This window comes from Myxocyprinus asiaticus, chromosome 33 (assembly GCF_019703515.2).
Source record: "Myxocyprinus asiaticus isolate MX2 ecotype Aquarium Trade chromosome 33, UBuf_Myxa_2, whole genome shotgun sequence".
NCBI lineage: Eukaryota > Metazoa > Chordata > Actinopteri > Cypriniformes > Catostomidae > Myxocyprinus > Myxocyprinus asiaticus.
The window spans coordinates 40,174,846-40,195,639 of record NC_059376.1 but is presented as its reverse complement, the minus strand read 5'-3'; positions in this window follow the sequence as shown (position 1 = coordinate 40,195,639).

The window sequence follows — 20,794 nt, the reverse complement described above, 5'->3', positions numbered from 1 at the left end:
TGAAGGAATGGTGGAAACAGACTCTCACTCTTATGTATCTGGCAAGAGGTTTCCCTGCTATGTCCCCTGACTCAAAATATGTCTGTCTTGCCCTGAATAACCAAAACCTTCTGTGATAGAATAGTAATGTACCTATATTTTAGCTGGGTCAACTCACTAAGACCATTGGATGACATTCGGTGCTACAGCTCTGTTTCGGCACTTTTAATACTCTTTTCCAATTCTAAGATTTCTTGTGCTTTGATCTTTTTAATTAATGAGGCATATTGTTTCATCTGCCCCTAAGTGCCTCCCATGTCATGCCTACAGAGGACACTGAGGACCAATTGGTTTCTACATAAACACTGACTTCTGTCTTTAACATTTGCTGCTATTCGGGGTCTTGTAGAAGGGATGTCTTAAAGTGCTATCTATATGATTTTCTTTTCTCTATATGCAGCAACATCTCTAAACACACCAAAGCATGATCTGAAACTAAAATGTTCCCAATTGAACAGTCAGTGGTAGATGGAATAAGTGACTTAGACATAAAATAAAACAAAATATATTCAAGTGTCAATCTTATGAACTGATGAAAAAAGGTGTAGTCCCTCCCAGATGGATTCAGAAGTCTCCAGATGTCTGTAAGACCATTTGTTAAACATCCTCTGAAGTGTCAGTGTTGCTCTAAATGGTCTACACACCTTTGCATCACAATGATAAAGAACTGGATCCAATAAAGATTGAAATCTCCACCCAAAACCAGATCATGAAGGATCCAGAGGCTTGTAGCTTCCCCTCAAGATCTATAAAAATGTTCTGATCATCAGCATTTGGTGCATAAATATTAGCCAAAATAAGGTTTTGCCCCTGTATTTCAGCCAAAACAATAATGACTCTTCCTAAATGATCTTTGATCTGTTTGAGACATTTGAATTGTAAATTCTTATCAATGTGATGACTCCCCTGCTCTTACTCGAACCAGCACGACAAAACACATGCCCACCCCATGCCCTGCCAAATTTAAATTTAATAGTCATTGACCTATTTTTCCTTGTTCGGAATTTATTTAAATAAATTAAGTGCAGATCAGAGGAGGATATGCTTTTTATGAAAGATAAACAGCCATTTTTATGGTGACCTCTATGAAATGATTAATTTTAGAGCAGTTATTTGCATTCAGCTCTGAAAAAGCCATTTCTCTTTCTATAGAGGGAATGAGAGCTGCTTGAAGAGAGACGTTAATAAAGTTCTGTGGGGACAAACACAGTTCATTGAGGGGCCAAATCATAATTCCTCACGGCAATACATTCATAACATTCAACCTAGGCTCATAGAAGTCTTGATTCCGGGCATTACAAGTTTATAATGGATGTGGTGCAGGTCTGCTGTCTCATAACATAAGATTGAAAGTGACATATTTGATTGACGTTTGATTTGTGTTCAAGCATGTCCTTGAATCATTCTCTTCTGTAGTCCCCTTTTGATGGTGTACTTATAGGGACAGTTCAAAAAATTATGTCATTATTTATTTACCCTACTAAACCCTTTATTTGACTTAAACCAGACTCAATTTGAGAAAAATCTTCACACTGCTCTTTTCCATAACCAAACAATACTATCCAAGTTTTGATGGGCCAGCTTCACTTTTACTATTACTAATACTTACCTCTTAGCAACAACAATAATAATAATAATAAATAATAATAATAATAATAATAATGCAAATGCACTCATGAATGGTGTTATGTATTATTTATTACAAAAAAGAACAGCTTTTCCCACATTGTAGATCATACATATGTATTCTTTATTTGTGTCTATTTGTGTGCTATGGATATACAATTAGACTCCCTGTGTGTGTGTGCTCACAGAGAGAGAAGTGCATGTGATATGAGTGGGTGTTCTCTGTTCAGGCAAACAGTATTAGCCGGCCCACACAGAAAGATGCCTGTGAATCTTTTCCATTTTAAAGACTACAATAACACCAGCACGGAGAGCATAATTGTGTAGTGCTTGTGGTGTCCTTGAATAAAGGGGAATCTTCTGTCTGGAGACCACAAGGTCTGTATGAAAAACAAGAGTTGGCTAACCTTACAAGAACCCGAAATTAATGCATTACTCGACAACATGAGAATTATAAACATAAAGTCACCATTTGGGCCTTTAAATCAGTTGGTTAAACTGATGTTCAGTGCACATTTTAAAGCATTAGTTTACCCAAAATAAAAAAAGTCTGTCACTATTTACACACCCTTATGTAGTTCAAAACCAATTTTCTTCTGTGAACACAATTGGAGAAATTTTGCATTTGGATCTTCATGCAGCTCTTTTCCATACAACATTTCATATAGATCATGTCTTCTGAAGCATTTTGGAAGCTTTGTGTGAAGAACAGTAATCTATATAATTGTTCACTGTTAATCTTCCACCAGGCCGAAGCTTTGAAATCTCATTTGCGTCTGTGTCAGACCCAAAATTGGCACATTGATGCTTTGAAGCCAAGCAGCAATTGATACTGTAGTGTCAAGTGACCGATTGTATTATAACAGTTTGAATATGAATAATTAAGAATAAGAATTAAGAGCTATGACAGAGGGGAATATTTTCTTTGTTTATCAGCTAAAATTTGACTAAATAATGATAAAATATTTCAGAATATTTTTTGGAAACTATTCCTTTAAATTAATGTCTTATGTCATTTACTATTAGAAAATGCATTTTATTTATTTATTTGAATTTTGTTATAAATATTGAAATATATATTGAATGTCACCAAAAGGTTGAAATATATGGGTGTTTCTTCAACTTCGGTTACTTTCATGATTCAGGGGTTGTTTTTTATTTTTTGATAAAACTAACAGATTTCAATTTTGTTTTTCTTTTCATTATTTGAAAGTTACATTGAAACTGAATTGGAAACTTTTTTTTACCAGGCCTTCATTGTTTATTTTTGCTACTTTTCAAATGCCTTTTATATGTATAGATTTTACTGTTTTAGCCTATGAAAATCAATTATAAAAATACAAATTATTACATATTTAAAACCATGATAATCTAAACATAGAGTGAAATAAACATAAACCATTTAAATATTTATAGTGTGAAAATTATTTATATTAATATTTCAACATTTGTAGAAAATGTTCCTTCATTTCCACCAAACAATTTTGCTTTTTTAATAAACGTTTACTTTCTAGAAGTTCACAGTGCTAAAAGTGCCTAAAGTTGAAAAAACAATCAAACATAGTTATTTTAGCTACATTTAGATAGCCCTAATTAGTTCCCTAATTTGAAAGTTGATTAAAGAATGCTGTGTACATTTTGCTTACAGTGGAATGATCATTGGTTTATCGACTTGTGGAACACACACACACACACACACACACACATACACACAAAAAACAAGGAAAAATATCTCGCCCACACAACCAGTAAAGCCGAGCTGTTTCCAGATGAGAAGCACATCTGACTCACAAGCATGAGACATATTCTCAGTGAAGCGATCGCTCATTTTCTGCGAGGCTGTGATGTCAGCGGTAGATTTTTATTTATTTCATTATTTATTTGCAGTGCCCGCAGAGGTGGGTGGACTGAATTGGCTGTAAAAGCTCACCATGTTTCACACTTCTGGCTTCAGCATCGAGGCAGACATCACTGCCTTCACTCGTCGTGTGCAGAGACATGAGAACACTTGTCGAGGCTGTGAGTGTTAACTATTTTCCTCAACATGCCAGAACGGGTTCTCAGTCTGTCAGACGAGGTCCTGGCAGAGATTTGGCACATCGGTGGCACATCTGCACACGGACCTGACTCTAGAGTCCTGACTCTACCTGCAAATTGGCACATATGAAAGTTTAATGCTTGTCTGTGACTGCATAGTGAATAATTTAACAAGGGAAACACCTGATTCTTTCCTGGATAACGAAGCCTGCAGTAAACCTAAGTGTGCCGGAAGGAAAAAGTTAACGAAAAAGAAAAAGCCAAGTTTTAGAGCCTCAGTTCCCCATAGTTAAAATGACAAATGACAAATCTTAATATTTCTGTTATTTTCCTAGACAGCAATGACATTAAACGGAGAGCAAATGCAAACTTGTGCTTAAGTCTCCTGCAGATCTAAATAATCTCTTGTGTCCCATCTAAAGTTTTAGAAGAGATTTTAACAATGTCTCAAACTGTGCTCGGATTTGCCGAAAGACATACAAGATACAAGTCAGCAGTCGCGGCCCGTGAATTTTAAGTCTAGGATTCATGCCATTAAGGAAACACAGTTTCACAGTGAATAAGATGCCGTATGCCTTACCATACATTAAGTGGCAGTCAACTAATAATACTTGACAACTGACATTTTAAAAACCCGTCCACGCACGAAAGCCAGAACCAAGGAGGTCTAATACCAAGAAAACGCTCTCTAATAATATTTGCGATTTAAATTTTGCTTGCAATAATTTGTTTCATCAGGTACACGGTTGTTTTTCAAAACTTGATCCATCACTGAATGCTCAAGCAGCCTAATTTACGATTAGAAAACTCCTGATGTTGCTATAACAATGCAAAAAGCACTTACCAATTTGCTTGAAGTGAAAATCAGTCCTCCTTTCCTGCTTTATTGATCAATCGCAAGATCATGCAGAACCTCATGTTTTTAAATCCATAAGGATCTCTTTCTCAATGGTGATGACAGCCAACTCGTCAGCAAGATCTCGCACTCTTCGCTTTCAAATTACGTACATCACTTAAAGCGTGATTGTGTCACTCAAGGCCAGCTAGAAGGCCTGGACTGGGACATATCCTAAAGACCACACCCACCAAGAACAAATAAATCAATCTGACTGGCTGGCTGATGAATCTGACAATCTGACTTTAGATGCCTATTCACTGCAGTGTTGAGGGATTCTGTGGAAATTCTGAAGGCCTGACGGGGTGGAGCTCAGACTCACGTGCTGCTTCGGCTAAGGAGCATGGCTTCGGGCATGCGATTTGTGAAACAGTTGTCACACTTTGCTTGTAAGCATCGAGGAATAAATTCTGATTGGATAAACGTTTTGTTTTTTGCTATTCGTTTGTAGATGAATTAGGAGTGGAAAGCGATTGGAAATACATAGGCAAAAAGGTCATTGAGAATAAAAGGATGAAAAATTATTTATTTATTAGGCATGTTACGCCAGCAGAGAAGGCTTTGCTGGCCCCGAGAAATCGCCACTGCAAGTCTGAGATCTCAATATAAATTCCAACATTTCTCATTAAATTCTTCCAACACTTAATTATCTTTTCCATGCTGTTTGCTTTCTTTTTATAGCTCTATACTTCAACTGTATGTCAACAATTGTCTCATTTGTGTCTATTTGTATTTCACCTAAGGAATTCTTAGGAGAAATCTCTAGGACAAAGTTGATTTCAATGAAATAAAACTGAGAACTCTATAAGTCTCATAAGCTATGAAAGGGCAATCTCTGAGCAATAAAATTCAGACAGAAAACACTGCAGCCGCTGGGTTTAATAACTTGTCAGGCCAGTAACTATCAGAGGTATTTAGGTTTAATTACAGGTTTCTGTCTTTATGTCCAGTGGGTTGTGACTAGAAGAGCTTAAGGGTTTGATGATAAACTCTAGACAGTGTTTCTTATATTCAGACAGTACCTTTAAGCTGTTGTCACCAGCTTAGCCATTCCATTAAGAATGAAAATCTGCGAAGAGAAAAGACAGTTTGATGCCTTTTCTTTGTTTAATTGTTTCACCAGCCATGTTCACCTCTATTTTAATGACCTGGGAAAACAGTGACATGGCATTACAATATTCATGAGGTTCCAGGCCTCATTATGGCTGAAAGGATTTGCATTCAAACTTTGACGCATATATTTTTTTGGCCTTTTCTGACTACATGGTAAAAGATGCACATACTTTTAATTTATGCCATTTCATTTATGCTTTTTGTTTCCTTATTATTATTATTATTATTATTTTAAATCATCCTCTCTTCTAGTTATTTTTTACATTTGCATTTGATCATTTATCAGATAATTTTATCCAAAGTATCCAACATACAGTGCTTTCCATGTAACCTTTATATTTGATCAGTATGTGTGTTCCCTATTAGTATGAGTGGAATCAAACCAATTAGCTTTTTTTCTTCCATTTATTCCTTTTAGCCCATTTTATATTTTGATCTTAACTATTTTAAACTTAGATTTTAACATGCATAAATATGTGTTAACATATTGTATATAACATATATATATATATATATATATATATATATATATATATATATATATATATATATATACAACCCCAATTCTGAAAAAGTTGGGACAGTATGAAAAATGCTAATAAAACAAAAAGGAGTGATTTTTAAATTATATTCACCCTTTGTTATATTGAAAACACTACAACTAAACACTATATGATGTTTTACCTTGTGAATTTCATTGTTTTTTTGAAAATGCACAGTAATTTCAAATCAGATGATTGCAACACTCTCCAAAAAAGTTGGAACAGTCGAGTGTTTACCACTGTGTAACATCACCATTTCTTCTAATAAAACTTATTAAGCATTTGGGCACTGAAGACAAAAGTTTGTTAAGTTTAAAAAGTGGAATTTTACTCCATTCATCCATTATGCAGGTCTTCAGCTGCACAATTGTACGGGGTCTTTGTTGCCTTATTGTGCGCTTCATAATCCACCACACATTATCAACTGGAGATGGTCAGGACTGCAGGCAGGCCAATCTAGCACCTGCACTCTCTGCTTATTCAGCCAGTATTTGGTTTGAAGTTGTCCTGCTGAAAATGCCGGGATGTCCCTGGAAAAGACGGTGTTGGATGGCAGTGCATGCTGCTCCAAAATGTTTACATATCTGTCTGCATTAATGGTGTCCTCAAAGATGTGCGAGTTACCCATGCCATGGGCACTGACACACCCCTGGCCCATACAGACACTGGCTTTTGGACCTGATGCTAATAACAGCTTAGATGGTCCTTTTCCTCTTTGGACCGGAGGACACGACATCTGTGTTTCTCAAAAACTATTTGAAATGTGGACTCATCGGACAAAAAACACAGTTCCACTTTTCTGCTTTCCATCTGAGATGAGACTGAGACCAGAGAAGTCAGCAGCGCTTCTGGACAGTGTTGATGTATGGCTTCTGCTTTGCATAATAAAGTCTTAACTTGCATCTGTGGATGCAGCGGCGAATGGTGTTGACTAACAAAGGTTTACTAAAGTAATCCCAAGCCCATGTTCAGGATATCCATTACAGATGAATGATGTTTTTTAAGACAGTGATGTCTGAGGGATCAGAGATCACGCGCATTCTGAAATGGTTTTCGTCTTGCCCTTTACGCACCGAGATTTGACCAGCTTCCTTGAAACTTTTAACTATATTGTGCACTGTAGAGGCTGAAATGCCCCAAATCCTTCCAATTTGTCTTTGGGGAACATTGTTCTCAAAGTGCTGGATTATTTGCTGAAGCATCTGTTGGCAAATTGACAAGTCTCGAACGATCCTTGCTCTTGAAGGACTAGGCTGTTTTTGGAGGCTCCTCATATACTATGACATGATTACCTCACCTGTTTAACATCTCCTGTTTCACATCGCCTCGTCAAATTGTTATTAGTCTTAAATTGCCCATCTAAAAATTTTTGGCGCATATTGCAATCATCTGATTTGAAATTACTGTACATTACTGTAAGAAAAAACAAAGAAATTCACAAGGAAAAACATCATATAATGTTTAGTTGTAGTGCTTTCAATATAGCAAAGGGTGAATATAATTTACAAATCACACCTTTTTGTGTTTATTAGCATTTTTCATACTGTCCCAACTTTTTTGGAATTGGGGTTGTGTGTGTGTATGTATATATATATATATATGTGTGTGTGTGTGTGTGTGTGTGTGTGTGTGTTGTATCAAAGACTACAAAAAGCTACCTGCTACCAAATAATAACTTAAATTAGCCCTGTTACTTTTTTTCTCCCTTTTAAATCAGAAATGCTAAAATTGGTAACAGTTTACAATAACGTTCTGTTTGTTATTTGTTAATACATTAGGTATCAAGAACTAAAAGTAAACAATATTTTTACATCATTTATTAATTTTGGTTAGTGTTAATTTCTGAAAATAGAATTGTTCATTGTTAGTTCATAATGCATATGATTAATTAATGGTGTGTTTACAACTTTTAATAAAAAAAGAAAAAAAAAAAGAAATTAACATTAACCAAGATTAATATGTGCTGTAAAAATATTGTTTATTGTTAGTTCATGTCAGCCAATTTAGTAAACTGGTTAAGCACCTCCTTTCACATACCATTTGTTGAAAAAAATAAGGAAAAAAAAAAACTGTTTAAAATAAAACACACACACACATTTTATACATGTTTTAGACCCTATTTTGTACCCTATTCATGAAAAGTACCATCCACATACTGTGTCTGTGTCTTCTTTTCAACTTTATCCATATGGATAATGTGTGGGCCCTCCCTGTCAGTCCGAGTGATGTCCTGGCTTTGATCTGCTTTTGTTGTTCTGAACATTTCTCTTTGATTCTCCAGCATGTTTTCTTCATTTCTCGCCTTCAACATCCTTCACCTTTTTTCCTTGCTTTTTTTTTTTTTTTTTTTTTTTGTAAAGACGAGATAATAACCATCAGTGAAAGATGCCCTTTTGACCGTCTGTACAAGGACAGAAGCACACATTTGATAATCTGCACTTTCGGCCATATTTCAAGACATGACATTTATGTTGACATTTTCTCACTGTGTAACAGCACACTGACTTTGTTACTGTGAGATCACCACCATCCGAACAGGCAACACACTTAAACCACTAAAAAAAAGTGTTCAATTATTTTTTTCTTCCATTGGTGAATCAATTGCAGCAGGGTGCCGATATTCTTACACACTCAATATACAAAAATCCCAATTGTTTCTCAGAAATTACATTAAATGGAGAATTAATGAAGACATTTGCTGAGGTTCACTGCCCCATTTCAAACTGTCCTAAGATTTACCAATCAAAAGTCAGAGATTTCAATATAAGCTCAAACATTTCTCATGAATTTTAGGAGAAACATCTGAGGCAAACTTGATACTTAATGTTTGAGAACTCCATTAAGTTTTCTGAGCAATGAAAGAGCAACTTCTGAGTAATGTAAGCGTAAGCGTAGTTCTTGCAGGAAGATCTCGGGGTTCATTCATCAGGTATCACATCCAGTCACTATATAGCCTCCACTTTATAAGCCTTCCAGCTGCCTCTCATTGTTCATTTGCATACTTCCCTGTTTTCACCCTCATCCCACCCTATCTCCACCAGTTCAGGTCCCGTCCTGGGCGGGGGTAAGCTCCGCTTCCCTGCCGTCGTCGCCTCCGGCAGGATCTGATGGTTCAAGCAGCATCGCAGGACTGAATCGTAGAACGGGGCTAATGACAAATGATATAAATAATATATCATATATCGTTCATATTATTCCAATAATCTCGAGACTTTCTGATAGAAATAGAGTGTTTCTCTGGGAGGTTCTGCAAAGCTAAAACTATTAACAGATTCAAACATCATTAGTCATTTTGCACAATGCTGGAACAGCTAAATATTTTGTTGTTGATCCGCTGTCATGGTAGCTTTCATTAATGTCATAAACACAGTCTAGATCAATCATGTTATCTAATTGTGGTTTCACGCATTAAAAGTCTTTTTTGTAAGGACAGGTACAGTTGGGTTTAAAAGTTAAACCTGGAAATACAAAAATATTATATTTAAAAAAAATTAAAACAAAGAGTTTTAATATAAAATTAAGATGAAATGAAGATTTGGTACTATTTCTAGGTTACTAATAAAAAAAAAGCTAATTTGTGACATTGACCATGTAAATAATACAATTAGTATTATTATTTTTATTTATTTATTTATTTATTTTTAAGAGCAAATTGTTTTCCTAAAAATTAATTTCCTCATATGGGGGCAGCAGGACTAAATTGTGGAATTTGGAATAATACCAAGCTATAAATGTTTTTTTTTTTCAAAGACTACATAAATATATAAACTCAGCAAAAGAAGAAATGTCCCTTTTTCAGGACACTGTATTTTAAAGATAATTTTGTAAAAATCCAAATAACTTTACAGATCTTTATTGTAAAGTGTTTAAACAATGTTTTCCATGCTTGTTCAATGAAGCATAAACAATTAATGAACATGCAACTGTGGAACGGTCGTTAAGACACTAACAGCTTACAGACTGTAGACAATTAAGGTCTCACTTATAAAAACTTAGGACACTAAAGAGACCTTTCTACTGACTCTGAAAAACACCAAAAGAAAGATGTCCAGGGTCCCTGCTCATCTGCGTGAACGTGCCTTAGGCATGCTGCATGGAGACATGAGGACTGCAGATGTGGCCAGGGCAATAAACTGCAATGTCTGTACTGTGAGACGCCTAAGACAGCGCTACAGGGAGACAGGAAGGACAGCTGATCGTCCTCGCAGTGGCAGACCACATGTAACAACACCTGCACAGGATCGGTACATCCGAATATCACACCTGCGGGACAGGTACAGGATGGCAACAACAACTGCCCAAGTTACACCAGAAATGCACAATCCCTCCATCAGTGCTCAGACTGTCCGCAATAGGCTGAGAGAGGCTGGACTGAGGGCTTGTAGGCCTGTTGTAAGGCAGATCCTTACCAGAAATCACCAGCAACAACGTCGCCTATGGTCACAAACCCACCTTCGGTGGACCAGACAGGACTGGCAAAAAGTGAAACTGAACTATTGACTGTATGCTACAAGATGCTCCCTTGCTCCCTATTTAGTAAATGACTTAATCTCCAGTGTGCTGTCTGTCTGCACTGGTCTCAGAACAGTTTGGAATGCATCTCATTTTCATCCTAACTCTGTGTAAAGCCTCTAAAAACAACATTTTCCAGCTTTTGGATGCACAGTGGATATACTGTAGAATTTCTAAGGTAAAAAATAGCCCTATAGTCCTCATCTGCTGTCATTATGCTTAACAGTGTGCCGTTCAATTGTGCAATCAATTGTGTCCAAACTATTGGTTAGCATTGTCATTTTAAAAGAAAAGCTTTGAATTAAGTTAGTTAAAATACTTTTCACTAGAAGTCTTACACTTTTGGACACCACTATACATATATTTTCTCGAACGGCCTTGAACACAAAACTTGTCTTCTTCAATTTGCCTCTCATACAGTAGATGAAATCCTTCACTGTGAAAAGTTGTTTGCTTGAGTTGTAACTGACATTTTACACAACATGACCTTTATCAAGGCACAAAGCCATCTTATCTCTGCTCCTGCAATGAGGTTGCTTTATTGTTAGCCAGCTCACACACCTCAACATTGTTTTACAAAGTTTTGTTTATTCAGCTGGCTCCATCCCAGCTCTCCACATACACCCATAAAACAAAGAGAGGACTACAGGGCTGTCTTCTCATTCCAATGATTTAATTTAGCTCTGGACACTGTAGAGCGATTCCACTGTTCCAGATTGTCATATGCACAAGGCGCTTTGCAAAAAAACCTGATGCTGCATGTTAATAAGATGAGAGACCCTGAATATCTTCATGGTAGATGAAGTGGAAAGAATGAAGGCTCCACTCAATTACCGGCGGCGAGGTGCGACACTTGCATGCACTTTTAATTTACTGCATTGCTCTCATCCGACTCGCCCCTTCCTCAAAAGGCCCCTGATGAGAGTCAATTGGCTTTGTAGGGGAATAAATCTAGAGGAAGCCATTTCTACACTCTACTCGTGTTGCAGATAACCGTTTGTCATTGCCGTCGAGCCATCTGTCTCAAAGAAATCCGATAAGACTGTGAAGACAATGATAGTTGTGCATTGATGTAACAAATGTGACATTTAACAAACAAACACTGCTTAAACAGATAGCTGATACCGAGTAATGGTGGGGGTTATGGGCCAGTGAATAATCCACAGATCAACCGGAGTGTCTTTAGCAGGGGTCAGTGGAGGTACACAAGAGCATCTTTGTAGGTGATGAGACGGTGAGATTTGCGGTTTAACAACACGGCGGCTTATCTGCTCAAAGCGGAGGATTTGTAAGAACAGATCAGCTGGCAAAAGGTTAAATGTGGTTTTATTTAAAGGATGGGAGGTAAGCCTTCAGGATACGTAGATCTCCTAAGAATGTAACTGAACATGCATGGTGTGCGTATTCGAGAGAGAATAAGGTCAGCTTGACAGGGACATTTTAGCTTGCATGTTATGAAGAGATGCCTCATAAACTTTTATAAAGAGATGCCTCATAAACTTTGCAGCCATGTGCTGTTGGTGACAAATAAAGTAACAACTGTTGACTCTGATTCTTCCAGTATCTTTTGTTTGCCTTAATGATGAAAAAGCAAACATGCAACGTGGTCCAGCTTGATTTTGTTACCATCACTATGAGGTGTCAATATTTGGAAGAGCTTTTTTGGTCTGTAACTGCTGTTAACAAGCTTACATGCACATCATTTTGTGGATAGGTCTATACTGTGATAAGGCCTTTATTCTAAAAGACAGGTGCTCTATAGCTACTGGGATATTACTGTATATGGGTGTTTCTTCATCTTTGAGTACTTTCATATCCCAGGGGTTGAATATTATTAGACTGACAGATTTTGACTTTTTTATCTTTTTGTTATATGAAAGTTTCATTGAATGGTTATTGTGTGAAAATTATTTATATACATTTTTCAAATTTTGTCCTCACTTTTTTTTTTTCTCTCTCTTTTGGAAGTACTATAGACACTATCTCTTGCTATTTACTACTAATAACTCTAATAAAGGAACAAAGTATCACAATTCTGTATATTCAGTACCATGGACAGTGGCACTATTTATTCAGCATCATCGGCATCATGGCTGTATTTTCAGCACCATTGACAGCACCACTATATTTTCAGCATCATGGGCTTTGCAACTGTTGATTCAGCACCATGGACAGCACCACGGTATATTCAGCATTATGGGCTTCACTACTGTATATTTAGCACCAAGGAAGCACCGCTGAAATTCCTGCTCATATTCTGCTTGCTTCACTCTTAAGGCCTCGATATACTTCCATAGAAGTTCTTCTTCATTCAGGGGTAAAAAGAAGTTCTAAACAGCCGAGCAACGGTATACTGTTTCTGAACATTCAGACACCTGCCACACTGATGTGGGAGGCATTTAGAAGTACATTTAAATATGAGGACGCTACATGTAAAACCTTAAAAATGTGTTATCAATAACTTTATGCCTCATTCTGAGTAGAATTCACATGAGTTCAGTAAAAGAAGCTGTTTAATGTTTAATTTGTCTTGTTTACATTATGAAATCACGACGTTAATGCGCTAAAATGCTACACGCGGCCATAATATCCACCGGTTACACTTATGTTATTGTAATTTATTATGACACTGATACCATTGCAAAGATGAGTGTTTAAAAGTGTTAATGTGCAGAACAAAGATAAAACAGTGACGATAGAGGCTCCAATACAATCAAATGGAGTATTTGAGAAAATGTGATTCCTTCAGTAGACAAAAATAAATAAAAAATAAAAAAAATAATCACATGACTTGGTCTTGGAAAATGTCTCTTAAGTGAACGATCGTACAGATGTAGGTACATTTGCGCCAGCTCGCTAATAACTCTGCATATCGATGTGTTCATTTTGACTCACTGAACAACGTAAAAAAAAAATGCCATTGGCCTCAAGGTAGGTGGAGCTCCAGGTCACACCTAACGATGATGTGGACCAATGGCAGTAAGGTGTTTAGCAGCCATTAAGAATTTTTCCTAAAAGTTCACCCCAGCGAGTTGTTACGAACTACCAAAACGAACGCAAAAACACCTTCTTTTTGGCCAGATTTTTTTTAAATGACGTCATACCCGTTCGTTCTTCGATTTCACAGGAAGTATATTGAGGCCTTTACTGTCTCTTTACTGATCTATGGCTTCTCTTTGCCCTTAAAGGGAAATATGAGGTCAGCTCCTTTAATTTCTCTCAAAATTAATAAAAAAAAATTTCTGTTTAAGAATGCTGGGGTGAGTGTTGAGGATGGCTAACTCTGAAACAGTCCTGAAGCTGGATCTTGTTCACAAGGTCTGCTGAAGTTTGGACAATGTAAACAATTATATGCTTGAATGAATTTGAAGTTTTAAGGGTCTTAAAAATGCCACCAGCCAGAAGAGACCTGGATGCTATATTCGGGTCTAGAATGCCATATTTCCACTTTTATCTATCAAACAGCAACTTATTACATAATTCTATGGAATACTTGATTCTGACCAGCTGATTGCACAGTATCCTGTTGCTTATACAGTGCATCTGGAAAGTATTCACAGCGCTTCATTTTTTCCACATTTTGTTATGTTACAGCTTTATTCCAAAATGGAATAAATAAAAAATAAAAAACGAAAAACAAAATCACATGTACATAAGTATTCACAGCCTTTGCTCAATACTTTGTTGAAGCACATTTGGCACCAATTACAGCCTCAAGTCTTTTTGAGTATGATGCTACAAGCTTGGCACACCTATTTTTGGGAAGTTTCTCCCATTCTACTTTGCAGGACCTCTCAAGCTCCATCAGGTTGGATGGGGAGCGTCCGTGCACAACCATTTTCAGATCTCTCCAGAGATGTTCAATCGGGTTCAAGTCTGGGCTCTGGCTGGGCCATTCAAGGACATTCACAGAGTTGTCCCGGAGCCACACCTTTGTTATCTTGGCTGTGTGCTTAGGGTCTTTGTCCTGTTGTAAGATGAACCTTCGCCCCAGTCTGAGGTCCAGAGCGCTCTGGAGCAGGTTTTCATCAAGGATGTCTCTGTACATTGCTGCATTCATCTTTCCCTCGATCCTGACTAGTCTCCCAGTTCCTGCCACTGAAAAACATCCCCACAGCATGATGCTGCCACCACCATGCTTCACTGTAGGGATGGTAGTGTCCAGGTGATGAGCGGTGCCTGGTTTTCTCCAGACATGACGCTTGCCATTCAGGCCAAAGAGTTCAATCTTTGTTTCTCATGGTCTGAGAGTCCTTTAGGTGCCTTTTGGCAAACTCCAGACGGGCTGTCATGTGCCTTTTACTGAGGAGTGGCTTCTGTCTGGCCACTCTACCATACAGGCCTGATTGGTGGAGTGCTGCAGAGATGGTTGTTCTTCTGGAATGTTCTCCTCTCTCCACAGAGAAATGCTGGAGCTCTGTCAGAGTGACCATCGGGTTCTTGGTCACCTCCCTGACTAAGGCCCTTCTCCCCTGATCGCTCAGTTTGGCCAGGTGGCCAGCTCTAGGAAGAGTCCTGGTGGTTCCAAACTTCTTCCATTTATGGATGATGGAGGCCACTGTGCTCATTGGGACCTTCAATGCTGCAGAAATGTTTCTGTACCCTTCCCAGATCTGTGCCTCGATACAATCCTGTCTCGGAGGTCAACAGACAATTCCTTGGACTTCATGGCTTGGTTTGTGCTCTGACATGCACTGTTAACTGTGGGACCTTATATAGACAGGTGTGTGCCTTTCCAAATCATGTCCAATCAACTGAATTTACCACAGGTGGACTCCAGTCAAGTTGTAGAAACATCTCAAGGATGATCAGTGGAAACAGGATGCACCTGAGCTCAATTTTGAGTGTCATGGCAAAGGCTGTGAATACTTATGTACATGTGATTTTTTTCGTCTTTTATTTTTAATAAATTTGCAAACTTCTTTCACGTTGTCATTATGGGGTATTGTTTGTAGAATTTTGAGGAAAATAACTAATTTAATCCATTTTGGAATAAGGCTGTAACATAACAAAATGTGGAAAAAGTGAAGCGCTGTGAATACTTTCTGGATGCAATGTATGTTGTTAAATAAAGTAATAACACAAGAAATGTACTTTGATGGATCATGTAGATTCTTCAACACATCAAAAATGGCACATTAACAATATTTTGAACACAAATCATATGTATATATAATTTGCTTGAACTAGTTTTGGCCCATGCTGAAATCCACACAGAATGTGTTAAGAGTCATTAGGTAGTAGAATGAGTGGCTCATTCTCATACTGTGTGTTAGATTGCCTTGATTATAGGGGACATCTAAAGCCCGGAGTGAGACTTCACTAAGGGAGAATCGTTTTATCACATATAGTAAGACTCCGAAGGACTGATGCTCTCATAATAGAAGCATAAATAAAATATAATGATGCCAGTTCTGTTAAGGAGAGAGCATAAGAAACAACCCCTATTGCAGTGTATTCCGAGGATTTCAACACCATTCTCTTTCATCACATGGAAAAAAAAATATGCATTGAAATTAATGCTAACATTCTACCATCTCCTTTCCATGCAAGAAAGACTTGTAACAACATGAGACTGAGTAAATAATGACAGAAATGTCTATCCCTATAAACTTTGCAGTGGCCTTGTAACATATTGACTTGCAAGTGTTGAAGGTCAAGTATCACCTTACTACTGCGATTTGAAGAAGACAATCTTTAGGAAATCAATGTTTCCCTTGAACTGCATGAAAAGCTTTAATGGTTTATCAGCTCAGGATAAAGTAATCAATAGCACTTGAGTTCAATGGTGGTCATATATTCATTCATGTGATTTCAGGTGATGAGAGGGTCTATAATCACATCTTGTGAGATTTTATCAAAGGAACCCATTAACATCCCCGTGCCCCATAGTCTTTAACATTTTCATAAGCTACTCCAATAGTTGCTGACACAGGATCAGCATTTAAGGAAATGGCAGCTTTCCCCAAAGCAAAGTTAAAGATGCCATCCATTTTCAACTGTTTCGTTAGCAGAAGTGACAAAATCTTTGACTTGGCACAAAAGCTGGAAAACTGTAAAACTGATATGCTGACATATGATTACAATAGCAATGTTTCAAAGTATGTTTCAGCCTTTTGATTATATGCAACATATATTTATATATTTATTGCATTGTAATGGATTTCAATCAGAGGAATGTATACAGTATATAATGTATATGTATGTATGTATGTATGTATGTATATAGAGGAACGCAAAATTAATATAAACCATGTTTTCACACTCTTATTAACTAAAAGATAATTTTGTGAAAATCACTTTCATTTATATGCACCAGTATAACAATACATAAGAATAAACAGCAATAATTACGTAAGTCCCCGTGTGGCATTTTTCGAGTGATGGCACAAACAAATCGTTCAGAGTTTCAAATCAATTTATTAAAATGAACAGTATGAACTGATTCACTGAACTAAATCTTATCAAATACATTTTCAACCAAGTCTTATGACAAGTCGTAATATCAGTATGAGATGGTGAAACCGTAACATGTTGTAAATCGTACGAGTTGGCTCGTACAAAATCGTACAACTTATACTCCCATAGAGAAAAATAAACGAACTAACAAACAATGTTATTGTGATTTTTCCTAAGCTTAATCCCTAGCACAAACCTGGAAGTAACTATAAAGTTTAAGCCCTAACCCAAAACCTAACCATGATTTTAAAAGGAAAATAACTTTTGTGTACCACGGAAGAAAGAAAACATTAAGGTTTGGAACGAGACATGGGAAGCATATTACAGGTTAGTGACATACAGCAATTATTTGTATTGCAGAAATACAGTAAATAAGAAATGAATAACCAAATTTGTTCACATGTGTTTCCTTTCTTAAATAAATTGTTGGATATGACACTAGCTAAAATGTAATGTCTGTATTGTATTGATTTAACATTTTGTTTGTTGATTGGTTAGTCTCCAGTGGAATAAAAGTGTTCTTATGATTACAACATCATGCATGAATTAATACTGAGTTGTCATGAAACTATTTTGACATTTTTAGTACTGAAGTTTAAATATGAGCAAGTGAGTCACGAGACAAGGAAGTATCGTGAAACTAACAACACGCTCTTTAAGACATTTACTGCCAAATAAGAATCAAACTAAAATCATTGCAATATTGTCAATATTGCTTATTTTTACATTGCCAGCAAAATCGTCACAAATACACTGTAAATATTCAAAATATCGTCCAGCCCTAGTTTAATTTACTATATAGTTAGGTGAGCAATCAAATTATCCAACCTCCATTTCTCAAATCATAAAATGATCACTTTTGCAGTCGCACCCAGTGAAATTCCACTAATTAAATTGAGACAAATGTCAAAGGCTCATTAATAAACAGAGGACAGTTTAAAAACAACAGCTCAAAATCATAATTAACCAAAACTGAGTGTGAAAATACTTAAAGATCAGATAACCGAACCAGTGAGGTTTGTAGCTATTTCATCACCGCTACAATAAATGCTAATTCACTATCGTACAATATTCATGCAAATGAGTGCGAGAGACGATGAGGGTTTGAATCATACAAACCAGGCTTTTGTTGAATGAGAGATTTTTGTGCTTAGATTCACTGATCTGTCTAATTGCATTACCCCTTAAATGCTGAAATCTAAACACAATTTTGAACGCCTCCTTTGGCAGATTGAACTGGTACAGCATCCTTGTTGAAATGAGGACAGTGAGGCAGTGAGCATTAGACCAACCCACATCATTAGAGTCTGGCTCACTTGAAAACAGATGTTCTAGCAGCATATTTCCTCTATAAATGTTAGGCCCACAGGCATGTTGATGCTAGAACTAGAACCCACTACTCTGTGCATTTCTATGGCCATGTACACACTGCAAAGTTTTGAAACTGCATTTAAATTCGAGAGTGAATCCCATAAATCACCATTCTGTGTATGCGAAATACAGGAGAATTACAGAATACACACACAGTGAATGATAATTTAGGAGATTCTCTCCTGCATTTAAATGTGGTTGTCACTCCAAATCATTGCATCGTGAATGTTGCCATTATGATGATAACCGATCGTTTACCTTGCCACAAATAGCATGAGATTGCTCAGTTTCATTTGACAAATTTCTCAGTGCTTAACAGCTAAGAAATAATCATTTATAATCCTTTGTCACGTGTTCAAAACATCTTTTTTCACGACATAGTTATCTTGCAATCACTAGAAAATATTTTGATTTAAAGAGATACATTATGATCTAGTTTTCACATTTAATAAACACATGATTAAAGCACTCAGAATCTGAGTGAAACTCATATTTAGCCACAGTGTGTACATGGCCTATACTGAATATGCCAGCTTTGATTCCAATGCAGTTTTCCTTAATCAGTTTTCCAGGTCCACTCCATCCACCACCAGTTCTTTGCTCGTCCAGCGCCGAGCTCCACAGAATGCTAGAATGTTAAAGATTTACATGCATGGGTGGAGTTTTAGAAATAAAAATTTAATAAACTTCTTACTAAGTGCCTTGGTGGCAGTAAAATGCATCCGTCTTGCGAGCTCATAAGCCGTTTTTGTTAACCCACTTACATTAGACATCTTTTTTTTATCCCAACATTTTAGTGAGTTTGTACTTTCGCCATCCCTGGAGGACAATGAATCACGGCACTTTATGACTTATTGGCCCGAGCTATACATTGGAATAAATTTTCATGGAAGCTTAGGGGAGATTAGTAATGATGTGCTGTGCAAGTCTATCGTGGAGATTTAATCCATCACTCATAGACACTTAATATCCTAAACACTTTGCAGGGCTTAACAAGCTTGGTGCGTTTTGGCTGCATCTCTATGTGTTACATTGCTCAAAGCACATGAGTTTGTGTTCACACTCAGGCACCATACAGCAGTTAATTACACAATCTGCTCTGCACAATACAGCGATATGCAATATAAGCAATACGTTAAGACAAAGCTATACTGTGTCAGGCTTTTGACTATTGGCATAAAGTCTGGTCTATTTTACAGCTTTAACCACCTTCATTTTGTATTTATATGAGGTTTAACGATGGGTTTATCTGAAGTAGTTCATACTAAAATAGTAGACTGTGACGTGGATAAAAAATATTTCGTATAATTGCACAGCAATGTCTTAATTTCAGTCGGTTTGTATTGAACGATTTACTAACTGCATTCAGCAAATGCAAAAACAAATTTTTAAGTATGACATTATTATTTTTTCCCATATTCTTTCAGATGATGGAGAAGGGATCCTGTTCTTCCATGGTGGTATAAGGCCTCATATCAGTCACGGTGGTTGTGCTTTGGAAATTAAAAACAGCCGTTTGCGATTAACATTTTTTTTTTATTCCTTTGTGAACAATATATAGTGCCTCAAACAAATCTCTGGGTCTCTTAAAACAATTGATGCAACTAATCTGGCAAATTTAGGCAAATTGAGTTATTAGTTCTTCGATATTCTTCAAAAGTGCTTATTGTATCAACTCCTGTAAAGCAGATTAGTTTATGTTTTTTATTTTTTTTATTTTGTTTTTTATTTTTTATAATACATATTGACAAAGTAGCTCAGTGAAAGTGTATTCATTTGATTCAAAAACAGCCTCGGTACCAGAACTTCATGTATGGCCTGGTTGACATGAGTTTCAGTGTGGCCAGACCGCCGGGTTAGCAAAACTTATGCACATCAGTGGGTGGCCTGGGTGCCTGAGTCAGAGCTGTGATTACCATACTCACACAGCCAGAATGGAGATGTGCGCCCCAGGCATTAAGCTCCCATCAGCAGGGAATCCACAGAAGAGGTTCTGTAGATTAAGAATAACCCGCCTTCTTGCATTGAATCATAGCAGAATATTGACTGATCTGAACAACTGCTGCCATGGGCAGGCTGAGGTGCTGCTTTCACTGGATTCAATGAGACAGTGCTCTACAAAACACCCACGAGAGGTTTGCTTATCTATTATGCATGCACATGATGAATTGCATTGACAGTGTAAGCAATATATAGTGTC